Source organism: Castor canadensis, chromosome 12 (genome assembly GCF_047511655.1).
Source record: "Castor canadensis chromosome 12, mCasCan1.hap1v2, whole genome shotgun sequence".
Classification (NCBI taxonomy): Eukaryota; Metazoa; Chordata; class Mammalia; order Rodentia; family Castoridae; genus Castor; species Castor canadensis.
In genome coordinates, this window is record NC_133397.1 from 21,790,509 (window position 1) to 21,798,204 (window position 7,696).

Here is a 7,696-nt window from a genome sequence, read left to right on the forward strand (position 1 = left end):
AATGCTAACACAGGCTGGTAGAGTGGCTTAAGTGGTACAGCACCTGACCAGCAAGTGTGAGGCCCTGAGTTCAAACCCTAGCACCGCCAATAAATAAATAAATACATAAATAAATAAAAAAAATGGCTAGACACTGATCCAAATGTTGAGGAGGATGTGCAGGGAGCCGGACCTGCCACAGTGTTGGTGAGAATAATAACTACTGCAGTCACTTAGGAAAATGAGTCAGCAGTTTCATCAAGAGCTAAACACACAGCTGTCAACTTGCCAGCCATTTCGCTCCTAAGTGTTTGCTAAAGAGAAATGAAAAGCATGTGTCTATCCAAAGACTTGTACAAAGCAGCTTTCTGTGTAATAGCAAAACTAATCTCAACTCGAACGTCCGTCCACAGGTGAGTGGGTTAACTAGGGTATATCCACACAATGCTACCCAGCAGTAAACAGCAACTACTCATGCCCGTGACAACACAGATGGCCAGAAAAATAATTTGTTCTGAGTGAAAGAAGCCAAGCAAAAAAATAGTGTAGGACTACATTCATATAAAATCTTAAAAAATTCAAACTGATAATGACAGATCAATGGTTGGCTGAGGAGGGAGTCAGGGAGGATCAGGGTGACTACAAAGAACAAAGGCACTTTGGGGGTGATGGATATGTCCATTATCTTGATTGTGGTGACATATGTAAACACTTATTAAACTGCATACTTTAGGCACAGTTTGTTATATATCAATTATTGTTTAAGAGAGCTGTTAAAAATGAAAATTAAGCCATAGAAAAACCAGGGAAAGAGGTTCAATGTTTTTATAATCATTTTGTTGCTAAAGGTCTTAAGAATACCATGAAAACAAAAACTCTTAAAGAAGAATGATAAATTACAGAACATTGGAAAGTTTCTGTGCAGCAAAACAGACTGAACACAAGTAACAATGTAGGACATGAAAACTGGGAAAACGTATGTGAACAGGACAAAAATTAGTATGTCGGCTGGTGGAGTGGCTCACATGGTAAGGCACCTGCCTAGCAAGCCTGAGGCCAAGTTCAAACCCCAGGGTCGAAAAAAAAAATCCTTACTAGAGGAAGACCGCAAAAATATTACCTATGTCACTAAGGAAAAAATTGGAACACTCCAATAGAGAAACTGACAAAAACCCCACTAAGCCAACTCACTAAGGAACAGAAATAGCTCACATAGAGAGAGGTGTTTGGCTTCAATAAATATTTAAAATGTAACAAAAACAAGTTTTGTTCCTCCCCCACAAATCAGCAGATATTCACTGTAGCACTAGAGTTGCTTAGTACGTGCAAGAATGGTTATGGGGTGTGTGTGCACACGCATGCACGTATAGTACTGGGGTTTTGAACACAGGACCTTACATTTGCTAGCACTTGGGCCACACTTCCAGTCCCTTTTTGCTTTAGCTGTTCCTCAGATAGGGTCTCATGTTTTTTGCCTAAAGTTGACCTCCAGCCATACTCCTCTTTATCTCTGCCTCCCAAGTATTTGGGATTACAGTTGTGAGCCACCGTGCCCGGCAGATTTGGCTTATTTTGAAAAGGTACTTACTCCTTGCTGCCATCAGTTCTTGTTATATTCTGGTAATCTATCCTTGGGTCTGATCCCACAGTTAAGCTCCTGGCTGTTCTAGGAGGTTTTGGTTCCATTCTCAGCTTCAGCTTTTTACACATCTTCATTTACTTTGGGTTTTTTTTAATTTGTACATTTTATGTACAATTTTAACCTCTTCAGTACACAGGTCTGAAGCATTGAGTACATGGCATGTCCATCACCACTGTCCATCTCGACTTCTCCGTTTTCCCCAACAGAAATTCTGTACCCATGAAACACGACTTGCCACCCCTCCCCTTCCAGACCTGGATATCATTGTATTTATTAATGTTGTACTGGGGGTACATTGTAACGTTTACAAAAGTTCTTACAACGTATCATCGTTGAATTCACCCCTCCATCATTCTCCTTAGACCTGGATTTCATTATTCTACTTTCTGCTTCTATGGTTTTGACTCTGTAGATACTTCATGCAAGTGAAAGTTTCAATGTTCGTCCCTTTGTGTCTGGCTTATTTCAGTTGGCATAATGTCTTCAGTTGACCTGCTGTCTTCAAGGATGATCCATGTGGCATATGTCAGCATTCCCTCCTTTTTTTCTGACTGAATAATGTCCCACTGTACACATTTACATAGTACATGTACTCACTCACATTTCACTCGTCCACCTAAAGGCCATTGTGGATACGATCAGAACGTCAGGTAGAAATGTTCTGGGTGCATACTGAGAAGTGGAATTGCTCACCCACCATGTTATTGTCAGAATACAAACGTCCCCACAGGTTCATGTGCCGGAGGCTTGGTCTCCAGCGGGTGGTGCCATTTGTGAAGCAGTGCAAAGTAGGAGATGAAGCCAGGTGGAAAGCCAGTCACTAGAGGGGTGTGTCCTGGGTGCCTTCCTCGCCTTCCTGGCCTTCATGAGGTGAACTTGACTCTCCCGCTCCCTTCTGCCATACATAATATTCCACTTCACCATAGTCCCAAGACAATGGAGACAGACTGAACCCACTGAAACTGTGAGCCAGAATCCATCCTCCTGCTTCTCTCTGGCATTTGTCACAGCGACAAAAACCGATGGATACTACTATTTACAACAGCTGCACTATTTTGCACTTCTGCCAGCAATGCTGAAGGATTCCAGTTTCTCCACATCCTTCCCAACACTTGTCTACCATCTGTGTATATAATTTAGAAAAATACCTATTCAAGGACTGCAGGCATGGCTCAAGTGGTAGTGAGAGGCCCTGAGCTCAAACCCCAGTACCACCCCTCTCCACCAAATCTATTCAAGTCCTTTGCCCTTTGTGTGTTGTTATTCTTAATATTTAAGAATTATGATTTAAAAATAACTTTCTAGCTCTCTGAGTTGCTTTTTTGACTCTGTTGATAATGTACTTTGATGTATAAATTTTAAGTCCGATTTTTATCTTTTTTTTTTTCTTTTGCTGCTTTTGGCACTACATCCAAGAAATCACTGCCAAACCCAATTAAAATCCTGTTTTCTTCTAAGTTTTATGATTCCCCCACACCATTTTTTAGGGCGGCATTGGGGTTTGAACTCAGGGTCTTGTGTGTGAGGTAGGCGCTCTATACCACTTGAGGCCATCAGCTCCCAGCCCTGACTTAGTTTTTGTAAATGGTTTTAGGTGTGAACATCAAGTAGTTCCCAACACTAGCTGGAAATTGTTCTTTTCCCATTGATTGATCTTGGCATTCATACTGAAAATCATTTGGCCACACAAGTGAGGGTTTATTTGCAGGCTAGTCCTTAACATCAGTACCACACTGTTTTGAGTAAAACTCAGATTTCCACTTTATTTTTCAAAGATAAACACTTCAGCTCAGATTGAGTTCTTGAACCCCCTTTGAGTGTTTACTAAAGAGATTGAAGCTCTCTATAGTGGCCACTGTTAGCTATGACCCAAAGGACAGTTGTGCCTTCAGGCACAGGGGAAAGGACAAACAGGTAAGTCATCTGCCAAATGTACGCTTCCTTTGGAAAAGAAAAGGCACAGGTGCTAGAGTAAAATTGTATGCCTTTATTCAACATAAAATGAGTCATTAAGATAAAATACAATTTGTCCATGTGCAGAAACATTATCGTACATTCAGCTCTGAAGAAGGGAGTTTCTATACGACCAATAAAAAGAACAGTCAAAAGTGAGGCCTACAGATGATGGTGAGGAGCTGAAAGGCAGTTTTGCCTGTCAAAGTGCTAAGGCCTATGTGCACACAGTTCAAGGTGGACAAGACTGGCCTGAAGGCCACTTCTTCAACTCTGATTTCTCTTGGTGCTGGTGAAAGGTGTGATGCAGTTAAGTCACTGAATTAGGATGACTTCTAAAAAAAATAGGTCAAAGCCTTACGTATGGCCAAGAGAAAAGTTTTTATTTTCTTTTGTCATGTACTCTAGGTCTTTAGTGGATTCTAAAAGTTTTGTGAATTCTCCAAGAACTTGCTCTTCAATCAGTACAAATCTTCCCAGCATAGAACTTATCTCTTCATATAACAAAAACAGGGTAGCCAAATAGATTCTGAGAGAATCTAATCAACCTAAATTTGTTCAAGGAGATTATATACAGATTCAGCCAGGGTCACTACTGAAGTCTCCGAACCGCTGTTGCCTTGAAAGCCTAACATGAAAAGAATTTCTGACTTAGGTTCAGAGCCCAAACTTCATCATTTCTAAACTCTTGGCCAATTTAAAGAACTGATGTAAGACATATAACATTTTATGTACCACATTTTCTATATGAAGGACATAAACTGTGTGTAAAATAAGGTATCTTTAAGTGCTAATGCAAGTTGGCCTAATATGGTGTTTATGAAGCCAAGTTCTATTTCACTAAATAGATCCAGAACACAACCCCAATCCTGATTTAGTGGCAAAAGTTGCCATGGTTCAACAGAAAACTATTTCTTACTCACAAAATGTCTCAAATCAAATTCCAGGTTACACGTTAGTTTAACATGTTAAGTGAACCCTCAACAAGTTGGGTGAACCCAAAACCTTTTAAAAAATACTTAAGAGCTGGGTACTGTGGCTCACGCCTGTAATCCTAGCTAACTCAGGAGGCAGAGAGGAGGAGGATCTGATGAGAAGCCAGCCCAAGCAGAGTTCACGAGACCCTATCTGGAAAAAAAATCACAAAAATGGTGGAGTGGCTCAAGATGTACGCCCTGAGTTCAAGCCCCAGTACAGCCAAAACAAAAACAAAACAAAATAAAAAAACACTAGTCAATTTAAGGTTTACTTAAATCCATTTAAAATCACATCTCAGGCCTATCTTTCATTTCTACAAGGTTTCCTCTAGGTTTGCAGTTAAGATGAAAATCAGGATACTTATTTAACTTATGCCCTTCAGCTTCTTTTGGATTTGAAGAATGAGTAAAAATGAATTTGAAGTCATTATTCAGAACCTAGCATCTAGTCACAGTCCGACCATCTCTGGCATTTTTAGGTTTCATCTTTCCCTCTTGGTTAAGATCCTTTCAAAGTAGTCTTCTTTTAGGGTAAGGCTGAAAGCTACATGAATGTACAGAGTGCTTATTCCTTAGTCTATACAGTCTCCATGCAAGAAACCCAATCTTCTGTTGAAGTTCACCAAGTATTATGAAAATACAGGTACCTCTTCTTTACTTCCTGGATAGAGTTGGGACCGCACTGCACAGGGAACACTTACACCACTTTTGAAGAGTAGATAGGAGTATGCTGGCATACAGAAATCTAGTTACAAATCCAATAATCCAGGTTAAAGACAGTGGTAAGCAAAATTCAAAGGTACACACTGACAAAAGGCAGACTTATTTGTTTAAAACCTCTGTACCCCAAAATTCCAAAATTAAGAATTGGGATTTGAGCTACTCAAATGAAAAGGGATAGGGTATTTTTTAAAGGGAAGCCCCTTTTTAACTTTGTGACTTGAGAGGAAAATTCTACAATGTTAGAATTGAAAATCACGAAGACTAAAATGATTTTATCCATTATGGAGAAAAAAAGGGCCATGATAGTCAAATGAAGGAACCCAGAGTTCCTTCTCATCTTAGTAAGACAAGATTTACTTACTTACTTTTGTCTTACTCATTTTTAGTAAGACAAAAAACTATGTTTTAAAAATATTCCCTTTAGCTTCTTTTGGCTTTGAACAGCAACAGGAAAGCTTTGTCATGTACCCCAACTGTTATTTGGAGGGTTAGCTGGACCTGAATGAATTTTAGGGATTGCTTTTGGCCTGTCCCTCTCTTACCCTATGTAGTCCAATGACAGTTCTCGCAAAGAGGCTCCTCACTTCCACAACGTCTGTTTTTCCATTTAGGGGCAATGCCTTCTCTTTCTTCATGTTTCACCACTGTTTTGTCCAGAGCCTCAGATGCTTTTATTTTATAACTCATTTATAGACTTTCAACATGTCTTGGGAAACATGTAGCACTTGGTTATTCCTTGAGCCCGGAACAAGACAGACTGCACGGTTACTACTTGAGGAAGACCTTTTTGAATTTACCTTAAAGTTTTTGCTTACCCATTGCAAACCCAGCACTTTAGCAGTGCTTAGCACATAGCAGGTGCCTAATAAATATCTGAATTAGTAACATGATTTGCACATAAGTTAGAAACAATACACGAAATTTGACTTCTCAGTGTAAACGAAGTGAGCATGGATGGCTAAGATGCTGGAGTGAATGAAGGATAGTTGGAGGTTCATGTTGAAGCTGCTCTGTGTTCTCAACTGCAGCTGTAGGCTCCCATGCTATCACATGACCATGACCTTTACTTCTCATGAGGTAGGCGGGTCATTTAAATAAATATGTCCCAGAAATGGGGAGCCAATCTTTGAAAACGGTCATGACACACTTAAATTTTTTACCTTCACTTCTATCATATATGGGAATTGTTATGATGCAGGTGTTCCCTGAGACTTCCTTTAAGTAGTTCTTCCTGAAAATAGTTCTTTTTCAGCTAAGATTTATAATGGTGCTCTCTTGCATGGCTGAACTATCTCCAGTGCCTTTGGGTAATCCAGATGTTTGAAATTTCAAATTTGAACAATACTCACTCTTAATTTTCAAAGTATGTCTTTTTTTTTTTTTTTCTTGTGAAAACAACCAGAGTCAAGCAATTCTGGGGAGAACTAGTGAGCTACAATAGTTCCATGAGTCAGTGACATAGGTTCTTGAAAATCTGACCCCATCAATTTTTCTTTTAGGTCATTAATCAATCTGTATGTTGTTTTTCTTTCCTGTGATGCTAGGCATCAAACGCAGGGTCTTGTGCATACTAGGCGAACACTCTACCACTGAGTGTTTTTATCCCCATCCCTGTATTATCTATTCTTGTTTTATTTTTGTATTTCCCATTTAAAAATAGGATATGTATCATTACTTCCAAAGACTATCTATGCAGGTAGGTATCACTTTACGTCCCTCCACCTCATCACATCCCTTACAATCATAAAATGAATTCTCTTGGATTAGACAGCCATCTAAGTGTGGGACTACAGACATTTAACCTCACCTCACATTTGGCTCAGTCCTCATTTTTGTAACTGCCCTTCCTGACAAAAATTCAAGTACAAATGCTGAAACACTCACAGTCTAATCAAGGCATGTTTCTCTTTACACGGCTCTCCAAACTGGTAAAGCAGGACATGAATGTGGCTGTGAAACCCGATTTTCAAGAAAAACTGAGAACCAAGAGATTATCTCTCTATATACCCGAGGCCTGGAAGGTGGAGACAGTGAATGCTTGCTAATGAGTTGTCAATCAACGTAGAGAAAGAAAAGCCTGTTTTTCCAAAGTATGTCCTTACCACTCTTCGTTTTAGAAGCAAATCATGGGTACAGTAAAGAGATTCACTCATGTTCACATTTCCAGTAACTTTAGGTGACTAGGAGACAGAGATTAAGGGGAAAACATGACAGATATGCTAAGAGAATTTAACATTTTTACTTGAGTTGTGAAAGACACACACTACCCTGATTTGCTTATCACCAAATTCCTCACTGTGCTCTCTCCAATACAGTCTGTGATAACTTTACTTTCCAGAAGTGTATAAGGCAACAATGGAAGGCCCTTCCCCGTGCACTCTCAGATGTATATCAGACCTCAAGATTCACCAAAAACTCCAAG